Source organism: Chroicocephalus ridibundus, chromosome 3, assembly GCF_963924245.1.
Source record: "Chroicocephalus ridibundus chromosome 3, bChrRid1.1, whole genome shotgun sequence".
NCBI lineage: Eukaryota > Metazoa > Chordata > Aves > Charadriiformes > Laridae > Chroicocephalus > Chroicocephalus ridibundus.
In genome coordinates, this window is record NC_086286.1 from 25,163,852 (window position 1) to 25,184,193 (window position 20,342).

A 20,342-nucleotide genomic window follows, 5' to 3' on the forward strand; every position below is an offset into this window, starting at 1 on the left:
GGCATTTTAATCTGAAACTTCAGTTTTTCTAGTGACACAGAATAAGTTTTTCACAATTTGTGCAAGGTAGCTCACATTTAGTAATTTCAGAACATAATGAAGACACACAGTGAGAAGGATTTTGGCACACCAGCTTCTCTCTCTCTCTCCTCCTCCCATCCCCATCTTTTTAAAGGAGTGGAAATTCAAAATGGTTTTCCTTATTTTTTATTTTTTTTTTAATTGATTTGGGATTTGGGAAAATTGATTGCCTCGTGCATCTGAGGGATTAATTGATATGTCTATTGTCTGACTCACAATGTCTTGCTTTCCATTAATGACTCTATTTGTATACAACAATTTACATGCTTTTCAAGAGAGAAAAAGACATAAGCTTATATCCCAGCAGTGGCAAAAGAAACCCAAATCTTGTCTTAAGCAGCATAGCTGTTTACCCAGACTGTTGCGTATAGGGTACAGACCTTAAAAGTACAGACCTGCAGACAGCCCGCTAATTTCAACAAGAGTTTGGACCTGTTGGAAATGATATTACTAGGCTTCTTACAGTGCTGAGTGACATGAGAGAGAGAGTGCAAAATACTGTCTCTGCTACGACACAAGCGGCTATGCGGAAATAAGAAAAGAGGATTTTGTAGGCTTGTGCTGACTTATGTAGGTTTCCAGCGCACCAAAGCCAGACAGTGGGCTTACTGTATTTGACCTTAAGAAACTTCTTGCCACGAGCTGTATGCCCTGGGTGGACCTGCTGTTGCAGCATCCTGTCCGTTATGTTTGTTTCAGCTAACCCGCCTGGAGAAGCTGAACCTCAGGCGCTTTGGAGTGACTTGGAGAGATCCTTTAGCCTCCTCCATGAGGAAATAATTTTCACAGTAGCAGTTTGATTTGATTTGGTAAATTAATTAAACGGAAATTAGGGAAAGAGCTTGCTTGTGAGCACACCTACTTGCTTTGGGTTCCCCATTGTATTGAGCTCCTGTTAAGGAACAAAGGGGAGAGTGATTTTGCAAGCATGAACGTGTAAACTCCTGGACAGTCACTGCGCGTTACTCATTCTTGGCCTCAAAACTCTTGTTCTTTGGTGAGGGAAAATTGCAAAGAAACACTCGTGAGCTGCACATGTGTTGATTCCACGTGCCAGAGTTTTAGACAATTTAAAATGTACCATCAATTAACAAATATTTCTTCTTGCTATTTTGAAACAAAAGATGTTATTACCTGTTTTTACCTATTTTTACCCTCAAACCAGTGTAAATCTGTAGCAGTTTTGTGGAAGTGGGAGGTTTAGTCCAGATTTAAAATGAAGCAGCTAAGCAACTTCAGCTCTGTTGCCTTAACGCAGTTTGAGCTTCCTGGCACTTTTTTCTGAAGATCGCTTTACATTAACATATTCCTGGATGTTCCATACCTCAGTTGCTAGAGTAGTGCTGCCTAGGTCTCTTGCAAAAGTCTCCCCTGTTTCCATAATCTCCAGAGACTTTGGTGAGGAAAAGCTGCATGCAGAGGCCATGTGCCTAAGAAGCTCAGTACCAGAACCTTATGTTCTGTCTAACCAATTTACATACTACCATGATATGTTTAATTTGCTTTTTCATCAAATCAATAATGGGTCTAATTGAAAAAATTGGCAGAACTACATAGAACCTAACTACCAATGTCAGTGTTTTCAGGAAATCAGAGATGTTGCACAGCTCTGCAAGTGACACCTGTGTTAGTGCTGCACCTCTGTTACAAATGTGTACAGAAACAAACATTACTCAGGTGCAGCATCTGTACCAATTGATCACTGTGCTATCAGAATTAATCACCTGGTATTCAGCTCAGAGAATAAAATTTACATCTTAATGTATGACGCTTATCCCAGCACATACGTGCACTACTGAAAATGGTACTGTTCGCTCCTGTTTGCAAGTCTGTATCTCTTTTCATAGGCAAAGCCTAGCAATGCTTCTTCCTTAGCGAAATCCCAAGCACTTGGGTTGGCTGCTTCTGTAAAGTTACATCCTTTCAAAGGACTCATACAGTACTAGGTAATAAAATAGATTTTGTCCCTGGAGTTACATGTCTCAAATCCTGCCCTCACTTCCACAAGAAAAAGGGATTTTTGAGGATCTTTAGTGCTCCGTAGAAAATAGCTCCGTGTGAAAATAAATAAATAAACAAGTAAAGTTTGGCACTGTACAAGATTGGCAGGCCCTCACCAAGATGGTCCAGCAGTGTTGCAGGTGCATTGGCTAGCAGTGTGAGGAAGTTTGTGTGAGAACTACACAGAACTGTAGCACGTGCTGTCGGTTCCTCGCCGACAGCAGGGCTCATTTAGTGCTGCTGCTGCGAACGGAGCCGTGCTTTATGCAGACTCTGGTCGTCGTCCGGGGGGCTGGCAGAAAGATTCAGGCCAGGTGCACCAACTGCAAGATGAGAACTATGAAATATTAATTTGAAAAGAAAGAAATGCGGATTTTGACTTTTATGTTCTGTATAATTGCAAAGCTAGCGGGATTTTAAAACATGGCAAAGCCTTAGTCATTAGCATAGGGTAATCACCTTTGCCGCTTAAAAACAAAATAATAACAATAGAAAAGGTATTGTACATTGACACATGGAAATTTAATGCTTTTCAGAGAAATTTTGTAGGGATTTTTTATTATGTGGCTAATTACGTATTTACATGTAATGGCGCTAGCAGAGCCATTACAGTCCATTGGGTAAATAATATGCATTTTAAAAACCATTTATAAATATGTATTTATTTGATGGACCAGAACGGTTTTTTGAAGTCATTCTCATCCACTGAGTAAATAATATATGGATTGCTTTTAAAAATAAATATGTATTCCTCCAATAGACATTCCAGGCAATTGGGTAAATAATATGCATTTTTCAAATATTAAAAAAATACATACAAATGTATAGAAATCTGGCCTAAATATGTATCTTCCTGAGAGATCAAAATGACCTGAAAGGTGTCAGGCATAGCTTTGAAATTTCTGTTTTGAATTGTCAGTCTGTGTCACAACCTAGAGTTAATTAAATGTATTTTATGCATTTTCAGACATACAGTGTAATATCAATGTCTGTTTACAGTTTATAACACTAGTGCACTTGACCCTCTTACTCAGTGTTATAAAGTCAGCACTATGTGGTTAAGATCCTAGTTTTACTTTGTGTTCATCTTAATACAATGCAAAACACATTCATTCTGTGGGCATGGTCCTGCATCCGTAGAAATACGTGGAAAAAAAACCAACCTGGTCATCTTAGTAGAGGCCTTCTCAAACTCTGTTGTACTGCTCAATTTAAACTTCCTTTTCTATGTTCTTTTGGTCTTTGTCTGATGCCTGGCTAGCAGGTAAAGTATGAGAAAACATGAAACTGTTTCATTATGTGGGCTTGATTCGGAGCCTATTGATGTGAGCAGGACTCTTTCCACGGGCCTCAAAGGGCTTTAGTTCCAGCCAGACATAAAGATCTGCCATAATCCATAGAGGCAGCCCAACACTAGAAGCTGAAGGCTAAGTCCCTTTCTTGACTCTGACACTGACTTACCATATGACCTTGGGCAAATCATTTCACTTCCTTATGTTGAAACCATGATTTATACCTCCAATTTTGGGAGTCCTCTGAGAGCTATAGATTTAAAACATTGAATATGATTCACAGCGTGCTAGGATTGAAAGATGTGAGCACAATGCATCACTGGCCTATTTCTTTTATATACTATAGGCTAGAGCTTATCTATCCTTTTCTAAACATTTTAGCCAGTTTATCCCTTCATCCATTTCATATACTTTTCAAGAACATTGAATATACTTTGTAGACCTTTTTTTGGTGAAAATATTCATTGTTGTTTTCAAACAGTAAATGAATAAAATAGCACAGCAGACCTGTGAATTAATATATATATTCATAACTTGCACAGAAAGACTGAGAGACAGAGGGGGATTAAGTGACTACAGCAGAATCACAGAGAAAGTCAGTGGTAGATTTGAGAGACTAAATTGTCTTTCTCGTACTCTTTCTGTATACATGTACCTCACACTTAGTCTATGCCTCCAACATCATCTATGACGCACTCGTGAAAACTGCTGATTTTAGTGAGTGAGTTAGCTGTTTGACAAGGGTGTATTTGGCAAGTGCCAGCTATAAATGACGTGTGCCTCATGCAGTCAGGATAGCTAAGTGGGATCCGTTGTCAATCTAATTGTTACTTTGATACTGAAGGAATGAAAATATAAATACATAGTGAGAATGTTTCAACTGGAGCTCTATATTGGCTTTGTAAACCAATTGCAGCCACAGTGAATTATTACAAATGAGCTTTTGGAGCCATCTCTCATGGCTTTTCTTGCACAAACATCACTGGGTTGGTGCTGATTTGGCCTTGATACCCAACATCGCCTGAGACCCCAGCAAACATGATGTTTTGATAGAGCACACGAGGAAATTCTCACCTCCTTCCTTCTAATATCACTGATAAGAGTAGATAAAGATAAGGAAGGCCATAGTGAGTGGCTGGTCACCATATAGAAGTATCAGCAGGAAACAGGCGTTTGAGAGCAAATCGTGGGACAAGAAGCAAGCCAAACAAAAAATGATTAGCAGTATTAGCACATTAAAATTACATTTCAGATCTCTCTAATGGCACATCCACACAGAGCACAACCATGCTTTCTGTGTCATTTCTAAAACTACTGACAAATGTGTCCAAATACCAGACGGTAGAGCCCAACACTTTGTAGTTGCAAGAGTACGGGACATGGGGTAAGGAATAGAAGAGAAAGCCCAACCCTCATGTTGTAATCAAGGTAAAGCTTTCCAGAGCACCAGAGAGCTGCACAGAGAAAAAAACATGTAGGTAAATTAGTGTGCACCAGTTAAGGACAGGGCATCACTGGTAACGCTTTAAATTGACCTACTGGTGCTTAAAAGGAATAAGAGGGTCTGACAGGAGAATGCAAAGAAAGGGACGGCTGAAAGCAGTGGTGAGAGAAAGGTAGTTATGTGAAGTACCTCTGAGCACACCTAATGCCTCTTGCATGAAGCACAAAAGTAACAGAGGTATTACTGACTGTCGGCCTGGTCATTATCAGTCACCAGATTGGCAAGACATAGCAGTGGGAGTAGCTCATCGTGTTGAACATGAAGGAAGAGAAAGAAGGTGGTGATGTTAAAGATCAGCTCGGGAAGGGTATCCGTACATTAAAAGATGGGAGACTTGAAATAAAATGTGAAGGTGCTGAGGGATAAGACGGCACAACTGTAAAAGAAAGAGTTTGTATCTTAGTCGCTCTGTAGCCATATTGAGTATGACTGTTAAATTCTCTGTATAATTAAAAGAGATAGGAGCATTCATACATTTTGTTGCAAATTGATATGATCTTTTTTGTCAGTGATCTGAATAAGATTGTACTATAGTTTTTAATTTAGCAGATTAAGAAGCACAATTAAAATATCAGGAAAAAGATCATAATCTAAACCTCTGTTTTTTTGCTTATCCCTGCCAAGTTGATAACAAGAGCTGGTGTATGTAACAATTACCTCCACTACTGTAAATTTACTCTAGTTTGTGGGCTGAAGTGTTAATAAATACCTTGCAGTATTCCAGAGGGAGAAGCTTTCCATCTAATTAATAAAACTGGGAAGAATACCCAGGACACTGAACCATATCTTTCTTATTAGTGTTGGCTTCTACAAAGGAGAATCCCTGAATCTCAACACATTAGTAAATGTCATACTCCTGGGTTGCACAGAGACCTCTTGAAAAATGCTGATTTGCTGTGGAAAAAAATCACCATAGACTTCAGAAACAATTCCGCTGGGGAATACCAAGTGTAGAAAATCAGTGTAAAGCATGGCATGCATTATAGCAGCTACAGATTTCTGCCACCTTTGGTGGATCTTGAAAGAGAAAACATATAATTATACCCCTATTTCCCTTCCATTTTCAGTCTGTACTTATGCTGATATCTTTCTCTATGTCCGACTATGGTCTTATTGCAGTTAGGGTTTTTAGAGACTTAGCAAAAACTCTCCTTTACATGTTCTCTAAAACAGGTTTCTTAAATACACTTCATACTGATATGTAAGCTGCATGTAACTGTTTTTTAAATTAAAAAAGAAAGGAACCTTTGAGGAAGGAAAATGTTTAAGCCCAATACTGGAATGAGTCTTTCACAAAATAAACGATGCTGATTCCCTTTTCCTTTGCAGTAATCCATACTTGGTAAAAATAAACTTTGTCTCACTATGCCTGAGCCATTTCTGTTTCAAGCCAGTTTGCAGTAAACCACAAATTAACAGCCTAACTTTCTGACTAGCACGTAATTCTTTGCTGTACTTTATTAAAATCATAGTGGTAATCTTACATTATGGAATACTGATATGCATTCTCTGACAGACTGGAAATTTACCAAATAGAGTAAAAATTCATGCAGTTATTTTGTAGAAAAAAAAAATTCCAGGGTGGTGTATATGTGTTTTCTCACATTATTACCCTTATTTTTTTTAGACTGATGTAGGAAACTGGTATTACTGCCTCCGATAGAAAGAGAAATAACATCTTTGCATTTACTTTTTACTTGGAAGTTTTTGCTCTGAAAAACGCACCTGCTGAGTATGTTTGTATCTGCTTTTCATCCTACTCATAGGGGTGATTGAGAGGATGCAAAGAGGTAAAGCTACAGAGCTTATCCATGAGGTTGTTGCTAATTTCGGTAAATATGAGTCAACTGGATGGGAAGTGGAGGAGATAAAAGATCTGCCAGGTTTTTTGTCTACACCCAGTCTTCTCAATTTTTCGTAGTCCATGCTTTAGCTGAGGTCTTCACTGAATTCAGGTAACTTATTTAGAGCATAAGAAGGCAATTTAAAATGCCGTCTGGGAATCAAAGTCTAGCGGTGTCTGTATAGTCTAGTATTTTAGGTGTTCTAATGCACTGTCTATGCTTAAACCTTTAGATTTGGATTTGGCTTTTTTTTTTTTTCTTCCCATTAAGAATGTTTATGATGCTTCCACATACACTGCAAGGAATAGATCAATTCACACCGTGTACAGTGAATACCCGCCATACGTGCAGTTTCAATAAAGCATGTTAACAGCAGATACTGGTCCTTAAAAGAACATATATCAAGTATCCTCAGCATTATGCTGGAAGAACCTGAGTCACACATTCCCTTGCCCGTCTTCACTTACAGCTTTGTTGACCAGTGACCCTTTGTGACTCTGTTCCCTGTTTCAGGAAATACTTCTCTGATCTGACCTGGGTGATTACATTATTATTTTGTCCTTCAGCAAGACCTTTTTTTATATTAAAAAAAAAATACATCTTTATTAAGCGAAGAATACAAGTTAATGAGCAGGTGATCCTTATTTTGATAGCTTTTAGGATACCTTGAGTTTGCTTAGTACAAATGAATGCAGGCTTATGCAAACATACACTTATACGTATACCTGGCTGCTTTTATGTATATGATAACACTGTGGCTCTTCTGTATCCATTATTTTCATCTTTCTACAGTAGCAGCTCCAGAGTGAGAGCTCAGTTGCTGTGATTAAATTTTTTTGCCTGGGGCATCTCTCTCTAAGATCTTCTGTTCTGAACTCTAATTGTAGGAGTATGCTCCAAACACCTCAAAGAATGGCAGCCCAAATTCTGAGGCTTTAGTTTTTAGGAAACTAGGAACTGAATGCCATAGGTCATCAACATATACTTTACTGTCTTCAGCAGTGATCAGCATGGGAAAGAGACATGGACCCCACAGTAGGCAGAAGCCTCAGGAAAACCTTTTCTAATTCCTTATGCTTAGACACTAGACTAAATAAGGAAGAAAAATGTCCTTGTCCTTTTAATTTGTATTTGGAGTATTATACCTGGAGCTATTCTGGCTGCCCATGTAAGCATCAGCTCCTTCTCTGAGTTCTTGGCTTCAGGGACATCTTACAGCAAGGAGTTCCCCAGTCCACCTACTCTGTGAATGAAGAGTTTCCCTCCTTCCTTCCATTTTGAATTTCCTGCGTTTTACTGTAATGGCACTTAGTCCGTGTCATAAGATAGGGAGAATAAAAGACTTACTCTTTATACCATTTATTTATATATAATTTTATTGCATTCTCCTGTTTCAAGCTGAAAGAGGGTAGATCTAGATTGGATATTAGGAAGAAATTGTTTACTGTGAGGGTGGAGAGACACTGGAACAGGTTGCCCAGAGCAGCTGTGGCTGCCCCATCCCTGGAGGTGTTCAAGGCCAGGCTGGATGGGGCTTTGAGCAGCCTGGTCTGGTGGGAGGTGTCCCTGCCCAGGGCAGGGGGGTGGAACGAGATGATCTTTAAGGTCCCTTCCAACCCGAACCATTCTATGATTCTATGATTATTTTGAGGAAAACAATTCCTGCTTTCTGAGTCTCTTTTCATAGCAGTTTTCCCAGATACATTGTTCTGCTTTACTTTCTCTGAACCTCCTCTAAATCTGTCATATTTTCTTTGGAAAGGGCTGAACCATTGTGTAGTTAATATTGGAGAGTACTGTTGATATTTCCCTTTTAAATTTTCTTGTCTTCTGAGGTGTTTTTAGCCTCAGCCATGAGCATGACATCAGCTTCACAACTAAACTCGGGCTACTGGAAGGGGGTACTAATCGATGCAGTTTTCAAGCTAATGTTTTCACAGTCTTCCCTGGACTCTTTCAGAGTTGGTCAGGATGCTGCAGCTCTCCATCTCTTTTTCTCACCTAGAGATCATTTAGTCAGCCTCGTCTCACTCTGGAGGGACTAACAATACATACTTGCAAGGCCCTCTGTCTTAAATTAAAGAGGGCGTTGATGGAGGTCACCTCTATAAAGTACATTCTGGTGATGCAGGTGCCGAGATCGTATATAATCCCCTTGTTCCTTTAACTTGCCCTGAATTTTGAGAAGTATTTTCATTTTCAAACTGAAAATAAAATGATGTAGGACAATGTTGCATGAAATTGCATCTCCGGTGCTGCCTCCAGTGAAAGCCTATCATCTAACTTCACCTCTGTTCATCTGCTCAGGGTAATGCATTTAGGGATGTTTTCCTTTTTTCAGTCTCGGAAGCAAGTGACCTGGATTCACTTTTAAGAATATGATTTGCAAACTTGTTGACTACGATTCTTCGTTTGGAGGATGAGTTGATTTGTCCGTACAAATCCCCTTTGTCAAATTTAATAGATGGATAAAGTGACCCCTTGCCCCCCATAGAAAAATGCATAGTCCTTAAAAAATTTGTAATTTTTTTGGAGAAATATGAGAGGGTTTTACATCTTTAAGAAACCAAACAAATTCCAAACTGAATAAGAGAGACAGAGAGAGAGGGTTGCCTTTCTGCAAGCTGCCAGCTTTCCCAAGTGTCTCATCCTCTCCCCTCTGTCATCCTGAGGCAATGTGCCTGCATTTGTGTGTAGATTTATAGTTTATCTTTATCTATGGCTTCATCTGTAGGTAGCTATTATAGCCGCCTTGCCTGGATATTGTTTGGGCCTGATAGATCTGTCTGTAGTTCATCAAAGGGGAGCTGAGTGGCTAAAAGCCATTGGGTCCAGCTGAGGATGAAATACGAGCCATCAGCCTTGGTAATGGCTGTAAAATTTCATAATTACACGGCCTTTATTACATTGCATAATGATCCTGAAGCAGTATGGAACAATTAATTAAGATTTTCAACCGTGGCTCTTTCAGAAATTAAAAGGTGCTAGTGGCTGAGAAATGGGGAAGTGTCTTGTCCTAAAAGCATTAGGGATGCTTAAGAAGTACTTCCTGCGTACTTAAAAAAAAAAGGGGGGGGAAAGAAAAAGAAGTGAAGAAAAAAGACAAGAAAAAGAAGATCAACTAGTTAAGCAGCTAATGTCAGAGTAACGTTTTTGTACTTTACTGCTAATTCTTAATGTCAAAACTGGTTCTAAAACTCCTGCGATAGTCACTGCCATAAAGCTGTTCCTTTTCTGTTCTGTAAAAATTTTCATGCCTTTTTTCCCCCGTGTTCTGTTCTAGCCATTTGTCACATTTATAGAAGTTGAGCTCTGCACATTATTAAATAAATGCATGCCATGACTTAGGAGGGTCACTTAGCTGCGTATTGGGGTGTACTGACCAAGGATTTTCTCTTACGCACTTTCTCGTGTCTGAAGCCATTGAAATTCTTTGAAGATCTCTGCAGTTTGACAGACATCCCCAAGGAAGACTTTTTTTTTTTCTTTACTGTTTTGATATTTTTCTTCCTTTCTTTTCTTCTTTGTAAATGCAGCATGTTGGATGTAATATAATATTTTCCATGAGATCGACCTCAGACCTGATCAGAAGTAATTAGATTCCTAAGGTGCTGCAAAGGTTTCTCACGGGTTTCTGATGTACATACTGAAAGAAAAAAGTATGCATATATGTGCAGGGAATACGCAGGGAGAAACAGGAGGCCTGAACCTGTCCGTGTACCCGTTGCTTGTTGTGATCAGTCGTTGGGTGTAATTCTGAAGGCCAGCAAATTGTGATCCAGACGGGGTGTGGAGTACTCACTGTGCCAATGGTAGTAAAACTGATGAAAAGACAGCAAAAATAATTCTGGCGTTCTTCACACACCGTCAAAACTTTCAGGTCTTATGGGAAGGAATCTCCTTTTCGCTACGTGCCTTTTTTTTCCCCCTCAAACTATTTTGATTCATACAAACTCTCGCTATAACTCTTAGATAGGATGAGCATTGAGTATTATTGTTTTTAAATTGACCGATCATCATGTAAGGTCCTATCGTTCTAAATATTTTATGAGAAGCTAAGGTTTCCCCGAGGCACCTCTAATAATAAACTTTCTGCAGAAAATTTAGAAAGGATTATGTGTTTCAAGGAGGAGCTGGCTGCTTGAAGTAAATTCTCTTGTTGAGTCATTTATTCCCTTAATAGGAATTTTCTGATCTGCTGTCATTCTTGTTCACACACTGGGTGTCACTGCCTCTAAAACACTTGTCATTCTTTAATGGAAACAAAATAGTCATTGCAGTCAGAGCCGCAATGTCATTCCACTACCCCTTGCTGCGTCGGCAATAGTGAAAATGACAGAGCGGCTCTCAGTAGGGGTAATTAAAATGTAAATATTGATATTTTATTATTTGAAATTACTTTCCAGTGCGACATTTAATATCTCTCCATCTGTGCGGCTCTGTTTAGCGGTCACTTTAGTGCAGCTCTGGGATGCCAAGCGGCGGCTTGATCCCCGTTATGTCAAAATGCTTGTTGCTGCTTAATTTTGATATCTAATTAAGTGGAAAAGTACAGTCCACACTGTAATCCATGGCATCTTAACCAGCTGCTTGGGTATATTTAGAATTAATCTCCACTATGGAATCATCCTAATGTATGCAATTAAGAGTCTGCCGATGGCTAATTAGGTGTATTAGAATCAGGCAGCTTCCTTTTCTTTTTTTTTTAATTTCTTTTTTCTCTCTTTTTCTTTTTTTCTGTGTGTGGACTGTTGTAGACTTAAGATACAGCCTCCAGAGATTATGTTAATGGTACATATACACTCAACTAGGTAAACTAGAAATTTCAGATCCATGTAGGAGAATATGTGTAACTCTCTTTCCCCAAACAAGGGAGACTGTAAATATCATACAAATTTTTTGGCATCTGCAGCACATTAAGAAAATCAACTAACCAGTAGAAAAGTTTTAAAAATTGGGAAGAAGAAGGTAGCTGTGCAGGACAGGATTCTGAGCTGTTCTTATCCTGCCAGAGGGCAAAAAGGGTATATTTACTCAAAATTTTGCAACCTGAAGTTTTTGGTTTGTCTATGGGAAGAGATTTTAGCTCAGCACATACAGGGTTAACACAGATAGGTTGATTGGATAGTAAGCATGGTTGTCTCCATATGCTAATACATTCCAGTATTGGATTCATATTATTAACATGATTGGGGAATTCCTGGAAACCTGACTTTGCCTGATGGAAAGATGGAGGGAGCAGGGATTGCCACAGCTCTCAGTGAGGAAATGACTGTTGGCTTCCCCAGGGGAGCAAAAGGCAAACAGCGGTGACCCAGCGCTCTTTGAGGAAAAGCGCTCTCAAAGCAGACCAGGAGAGGTTATTAATAAAAGGCAGCAAATACTAAATGCACAAGAAATTCCTCCTTTCTGAGAAGAAAAACAACTGATAAAAAATAATCCAACAAACTTGTTTTTGAAGCCTAATGGGCACCAGGGTAAAAAAGCTTGAACTCTAAATTTCTTGATATTCCCCGTCTGTGTTCGCAGTTGTTGGGTGGCATCTTTGACGCGTACAAAGATCGAAGTGAGTAGTACCTGACCCAGTGCTGATTAATGTTATTAGCTTAGTTAGGTTCCTCTCTCATGTTTGTGTAGTTGGGTTTTTTTAAATTTTGTGTAATTATGTGAGATCGTAGTTTCATTTCTGCTAGCTGAACTCTTTGAAGGATCTAGGTAAGGCATGCACACAGAGGATATGCACATATAGCGATGATTCTTCTAAGCTGAACTGCGTTACCATTTTCTGATTGGATTTTGAGAGAGATTCAGCCCTATTCATGGTACTTATTTTTCATCTACAGCCGCTTTATTAGTGACAGAATGTATATTTTATTTTTTCACCCAGAAATCTGGCTTTAGTGTACCCATACTTGAATACATAAGTCCACAACAGATTGGAGGAAAATTTGTGCGAAATCAATATTTACGTTGAAAATATGATTGGCCTTTTTTTAATATAGGCTCAGTGAAAGAAAACGGTCAGGGATACAGTCCTGCTCCATTTTCTCCCGTGAGAATTTCTGTGCACACAGGTGATACTTCAAAACATGCCAGACATTTTAAAAAGCAGATTTCATATAAAATGCTGTACCCCAGGCGCAGATTTTTCAAGTCGAGGGGCAAAGATGGTTTTAGGAGCACACCATGTCATGTCATCTGCCTCTGCTATCTTCAGTAAGAGGACAAAAAAAACCCCACAGTCTAACAAACCATGTCCAAAGGTTGCAATTTAAAGAACTGCAAGAGTTAATTTTAAATAAGCAGATCAGATCACATATGTAGTGCATTAAAAAGATCACACTCGGGAATCTGCAAGTTCATATTGCTGAACTTCAGGAGACCTACAATTACATTAGGCCATATTGGACTGCTAGTCTAAATTTTAAAACTTTTTCATTGTGCATATCTTAGAATTCAAAATCTCACTGCAGAGAACGTAACGCAGAAGGAGTGCCAACTGTCTAACGTACAGAAAAAAAAAAAAAGGCAAGCAATTTACTGCTTATCAGAGCACCTAGTGATAAATCAAAATGTATTCGGCCTGGCTTCTTTTTCATATAAGGTTGTTATGAGTTCGCAGTAAAGCTATTCAAAATTGTGGAAGTTCCAGTGGTAAAACCAGCCCAAAGGGAAAATCGAGGATTAATCTCTTTAAATCTATTGTCTTATTTTCTCGATGAATACTGAAATAATAAAGTGTGAAATGAAAATTAATGGAAATAAAGAGTACAGTACTTCAAACCACATGTTTCCAGAAATGCCGTTATAAAGTACTCCATACATGGAGGTCTTACCAAATCTATCCCGAAGCAAGGGTGACTCACCAGATTTTTTCATCTTTAATGTTTCACTGCAGAGTATTGGCAACTGAAGGCGGTTATGTGAAGTCAGGGAGACAGTCTTAATCAGTCACATTTTCCAGCTCCTTTCCATTATGACTGCTAAAGAAGCAGCTCACAAGAACTCGTGCTGTAACTAGAAATAAGAAATGTAAAAGTAGCTGCCTAGAAATATTTGGGTGGATAGAGAGAGGGGTGTCTGATTTAAGTACTGAAATCAATTTGAACTGTAGTGAGTTACATCTCACTATATGCATCTTACCCTGGGAAGAAATGACAAGCTTAAATTGCTCCTGTTTAGTGTTATCGTGTAAGGTTTCACAGGGTAAAAGACAAACCAGAAATATTTCTAAGTGGTATTTAAATTACATTAACACCTTTTTGTATAGCTTGAGTGAAAGGTCACGCTAGACAAGCAGCATCTCCACTGTTTGTAAATGTCTAATTTGCTGCTTTTAAATTGCTGTGAACTTCACTTACTTAGTCCTGCTGAATGAATCCAGTGTTGCAAATACTTCTGACAAGCGAATATTTGCTTAGTGAGAAGCCATTGTTCGTAATGGATTGAGAGGGACATGCAGTGTGAATGCATTTTTATTGCCGTGCCATCTCTCTGCTGTTGTTTCAGTGAGACGAAAATAGCGTTTTGATAAAAGCGCTGGGTTTCTTAGTGCTCTGTGTGGCATTTCCCGTCTTACTGGTAGGTGTTAGTGGAAAAAGTGCTTATCGTAGGCATTTTTCCGTGTTATAAAAGATAAAAAATATATATATATATATTTTATAAGAACATGGACAGCAAGAGTCAGGAATACAAACACACTAAAGTAAAACCTGACAAAGTGCACAGGCTTGGCTGAAGACATCCCAGCGCTCTCCAAATGCATTTTGCTTTTTGTCCTGGAGTCAGAGTAATTCTTGGGCACCTCTGCGTATGCAATCTGATCTTCCCTCTCCCGTGGCCGCACCGCTAACAGATGGCAGTCACAACTCGCAGCGCAGAGCGCGCCGCTCACAACAGAGACCCGGTGCTGCTTTTGCAGTGCTCCGCTATAGGGGCAGAAGGAGATGCTATATAGCAAAGCATCACTTGGAGAAAGCGGTGGTTTTACTGTGTGAAAGTTGTTGGATGACGCTGATTTCTAAACATAACTTTAATTGTAGCACATCAGTTTTAAATATCTTGGCAGCTGAATCCAGCAAATAGTCTATGTTGAGCCTTTGGCTGTAATTCTGGTCAATTGTGCTTTAGGACTTGATTTGTGATTTTCAAGTTCGGGCAAATACCTGTGCTTTTTGTTTCATGAGCTGACACCTTTCACATGAAAATCCTCAGTCGTACTTAAATTTCAGCTTGCTATGGCATCACGTGCAGTTATTAGCCCTTTGACCAGGGGCTCCACAAGCAAATGGGTATGAAAAAAAACCAGAAAGAAAAAAAAAAGAAATAACGTGTTTGCCCTGGCATAATGAGTTGTATCTGTTTCTGTTCCAGCTTTCACCAAATTTCATCCATAATCTGTGAAATATGTTTGGTGATTAGTGAGAGCACTCTCCTTCTGTTTAATGGTTTTCGTAACGGCTGAAATGTTTGTGGGTCTTGATACAGACTACAGAGTATTTTGAAATGCTATTAAATACGTTTTCTCTTCGATTAATATAATAAAAAGGATCTCTTAATTCAGATCTATGTGGGAGATTCAGCTCTAGATGTACCCTAAAAAAATGAATCCTGCCGTTCTCTTCCTCGGATTTCTGAGAGGGTACTGTTGTGTCAGTCAGGCTATGAAGGTTTCCTTCATGCAAACACCGTGATCACGCCTAGAAAACATTACGTAGCCTTAGCGGAAATTTCACTGCTGAAATTTCCTTGGCCTTTGTTTACATTCCTGGAAGCCAGCTGAAGTTGTACGATGGATCCGGGCAAGCGCTGAGGGGGTGCCAGGAAGGGAGAGGAGGGCAGAGCGACAGCGCGCTGGGCCTGGGTCTGATCTTGGAAGGCAGCAGAGTTTCTTTACATTCACTCCCGTGCAGCCAGGACGAGCCTTTGGTCCACTGTTTGTCGTGCGACCATGAGCCCACGCACTCTCTTAAATAAAGTAGTCTGGGCCAAAAGAAAAGTTTTTTTAAAAAGTGTTTACCGTATCAGTTTGTTCTTTCGAAAGTGGTGACTGTACATCATTTTTTGAAATAGGGAAATTGCACTGGAAACATCAGTACCCATAAAACATTTAGAAGAAAGTTAATCTATCAAAATTAAGTGTAAATAATTTAAAAATCCAACTCTGATATTTCAACTGTGTAAATATATTGAATCTGCAACACACTAGTGAACATGTCATTTTCAAGCACAGCTTTGATTACACAAAATGTAAATTAAGATATTTGAAGTACAAACCAGGGGAAGCGAGAGGAATATTTTACTCATAAAACTAACAATCACAAAAACAACTGGTAAAATAAATGGGAGCTGATTATCAGAAAAAGCAAGCGACTCCCAGATTTGCCAGCAATTTCATACCTGGTTTGATCAAATATTCGCATTTCTAAACACGTAACAGAGAGGAAGGGAAGTTCATTCCCTGCAAAGTGAAATAAACTAGGATTCAAGTCAGGGTAGCCCGATTTAGGCATCACGTCAAATGTTTAAGGCTGAAAATAATGGTAGGGATAAGTCCAGCCACTGTCTTTTTTTTTCTTTTTTTGGTCCAATAGTTCTCGGAGTGTTGTGTGCGAGGCACAGATCTTACTTTGGCACTTGACCATCTGCAGCTGCTTCACTCTGGCCCCTAGTGAGTTAGTGTCCATGAAGTCCATCTTAATGAAGTAGAGGAAAGGGTCTTCAGGAATATAAAAGATTTACCCTGCTTAGCATGGAGCTGTGTGCAATGTGAAACAGAGAGCAAGTAGTGCATGTGCTGGTATTTGAAAAGATCTGTGGTTTAAACAGCCCCGTCTAAGAGACTCTGAACGGTGTTTGGAGCTGACCTGGAGTGCTGAGCGCTGCAGAGCGCGGTCAGCTCGCGGCCGGTTCTTCCTGTAATAAAAATGCTAAGGCCTTTTTACCTATTTATTTCTGCTTCCTTTGAGCTTTGGGTTTACTGGTATGCAAAAGGAAAAAAAAAAAAACAAGCATATGTTCGGTTGCTCAATCAACCTTTTCTCAATCCACACTCGGTGATCTCAGTGAGTCATTACGGCATAATTACAATTTGAGTGTGATACGCTGTTTGTAGAAAAGTATCTATTTTTAGCTGAAGAAACACTACAGTCCCTGAAAGGAGGAGAAAGAGAGAAAAAAAGGAAGGAAGAAAATCTGTAACCAGCAAATCGATGCTATTGTTAACTGATATTACGAGACACCCTGTAAGATTTACAATGCTTGCATTCAGCCACATAAAAAGCACACTGAAAAGAATGCCTACCAGGGGTTAAATTCATATGCCTGCGCTGCAGCCTATTTCTGTCAACACTCAGCTCAGGAAATAAACATTTATGCTTTCTGAAATGAAAGTGTATTTTTGAAGACTAGCCGTCAGATATTTTTTGCCCTTCACACTTTCAAATGCTTAGCCTTTTTTGTAAGTTGACTGCAAAGTGCATCAGTTTGCTAGGCAAAAAGAAAAAGGAAAAAAAAACCACAAAAAAAACCCTTGACAAGTGCCCATGGCATCATTGTCAAGCACACGAGCGTCTAGTAGAAGATGGCAGGAGGGTTGGCACAAAACATGCTTCCTTCAAGCTTCTTACCTCAGGGGTACCTGACTCTTGAGAAGCCTTTCAATCCTTCCAAATGACGTTATTGCAAACTGTCATCTGGTTTATTTGGAGTGCGCTGTATCGCAGATAAACATGCTATTTAACTGCAGGTCAAGGTACAGAGTCATTCTGCTAGCAAACGCCTGAGATACATTAAATGGCATTGACTTGGGGAGGGAGATGGAGAGAGATCAAAGTTGTCACCAATATGGAACATGCTAAGGGGGAAAAAGGTACACAACATTGTATTTTAAAAAGCCATTATGCATTTCTACGTTTTAAAATGACGACCTGCAAGACTCTTAAGGATTAAGGAGCCACACAATGCATGACAAAGTTCAAAACCACGCTGTCATGCAGCACCTCAGGGCGCTTTGGAAAGAGCTTACGGTTGTGACTGGGAAGGCTGCCACTGGTCCAGAGAGCTGGAAGTGTATTTACGTCTCATTTAGAGACTTTTTTTTAAATAGTTACGTTTTAAAATACAGCATGCCCACTTGTCACAGAACATGGCTGACCTAGGGGATTCATATAACAAAAGCCCAGAGAATCAGAGCACAGTTTGGCATGAAATAAGTATAACCTCCTCCAAATAATTAACGGTAAATCTCTGTGTGTAAATACATATGCCTGTGTAATCTATTCTTTTAACTATGACTTGCTGAACAGCTACTAGAAGGGCATTGGTGTGATACGAAAGATATGCTGGATGCTTTCACATTTTCTGAAAAATCAAAACCAAACCAAACCAGATTAATTACAACTTGATGCAGCTTTGCATTCCCACAAGGGATGCCTTTAAAAGTTAAAACATGCTTTCATTGGGCAGGCTTTCAAGGGAAAGTTACTTCGATCAGGAAGAAAATAATTGTGTTTATTTGATTTATTATTGGAGAGCAGAACAGTGTGGTTTATATTTGCCAGTTTTTCTATAAGGTAAAAAAATCTTTTGATTTTTTTATGTTTCATATAAAAACAATTAGTGTACTTACTGCACCAGAAGACAGATTTTTTGAGAGTGCAGTACAATAAATTATAGGCAACATCCCATTTTTCCCCTTCACAGGGCATATGTAATTTCCTTTGACTGTGGCACACAATAAACGTTATTGAAACATGGCATTATTTATTAAAAAAAACCCAAACAAACAAAAACCAAACAAAAACCCCCAGCAAACTTGTACTAAAATAGGTACATAAATAAAAGAAGGAAGTTGGAAGTTTTCAGAAAAAGAAAAAGATAAATTGCAGGTTAAACTTTTTTTAATCAAAACTGATTTTATTGCTTTTCGCTTAATTAAACTCCTCAGAAGTGTGTGAAACATTGTTATACCTGAAAAATTGTTAATTTGTAAATCACAGGGACAAAAGGGCTCCACTGCAACTTTAAAGTTTCTATGCACGTAAATGTCAATAGAGTGCCTTCTCCATCATCAGCACTAAATTCACATTGATGCCTCTTTTCTTCTCTGTATTGATCCTTCCATGAGAACGTAGATTTGTATCTGTTAATTAATGCGTCCTGAAACAGCGTTTGTATTAATCAGGCAGATAAGAAAAATTGGATGCCTGCACCCTCATGACAACCGTAAAAGTGCTGGCCCTGATAAAATCGTGGATGGACCTCAATAAAAAAGTTCCTCCTTCCACTCAATAAACTAATCATCCTGCTTTTAATTATTCGGCAGAAAGATGTGTGGAGATTGGAGAATGTGTAAATCTATTTACTAACAGCAGTGTCTGGGAGGGAGAATGGGGCTGTCACAGGACGGTGCTGCAGGCTACGTTCTCTGTCCATCTGCTGCCGCAGAAAAACTGGTTCTTGAAAGACGGGAAGGAACAGAAATGTTGAAGCTAATTGAAATCATGAATTCCTCCCTATAACCTTTCAAATGATTATTTCTTCTCCATTTCCCTCATTTTTTTTTAATCGCAGATGTGTTATTTTCCATTGTCACCTCTTCAAGGGTTTCCTGTTGTTGTTGGCTCAGTTTTTGTTGGGTTTTTTTTTGAAGGCAGAGAGCCACAGTTCTATCACAAGACTCAAAAGACACTAAGAGAAAATGAAAACAAATAAGGAGGGGGAGAAAAATGAGAGAGAGCGAGCATGCAGCCAGTTTTATGTTTCATTTTTTATGGATGCCTGGTGGTTTGGATGTGGGGTTTTCTTTTTTATTGTATTAGTTTTGCTGCTTAGTGCTTATAGAGAAAATCTTGTTTGGAGTAGATGCCTTGCAGATTTGCTAGTTTATGATATATTCCTGCTTGACTGCAACTCTCGACTTTCAAAACAGAAAAATGCATTTAAGTGTAATTGAACGCCAAAAAGGGTGTTCTTGCAGCAGGGAACCCTGTCAAAGGACATGTAAGCAGCTCCATAAACAACTAAATGAAAGCCTCAGACATGTCTTAAGACCCTTTAAGAAAAGCTTGACTAATCCCCTTTGATGATGTTATTAAGTACTTGTGGTTGATGGTGCCAACTGGCAAACTACTGCATTTCACCAACAGGCCAGGAAAATCACTTCCTCTCCTGTATTGTTTCGTAGCTCATAATGTGATTGGGATATTAGCAGTTAGATATAATAAATTAACAGGTACTGTGAACAAGAGTCTGAAAAGGTAAGACAGTAAAGATGTTTGTCCTTAGTGATCCCATTAGGAAAGACAGCAGGGCAAAAAAAAAAAAAAAGACCAAAAGTTAAATTCGTTAAGAGGCGTTTATTAAATTTTTAGCTGCCCTCAGAAAAAAGGTGGTGTGACTGCTATTCAGTTGGCACTTTAATATGCCACGCTGTTATTTCAGCAAGTGTAGTAGAGGCGGGAGTAATTAGCATCTCTTCTGAGGAGGGTAGGTGTTACTTCTCTTTCCCCTGAGGTTAAAGTTCAAAGAGAATTTTCCTCTTTGTGATAAACACCTTAATCCTATGAAAACATCAAATCTTCCCTTTTAAAAAAGTTGTTGTTTTTTGTTTTGTTTTGT

General features: G+C 39.1%; 1 protein-coding gene across 26 annotated transcripts in view; it reads left to right on the forward strand.

The window, feature by feature from the left end:
• Positions 1 to 20,342, forward strand: part of ESRRG (estrogen related receptor gamma) — a 408,609-nt gene that overhangs the window by 372,712 nt on the left and 15,555 nt on the right. The gene's annotated exons all lie outside the window — the stretch shown is intronic.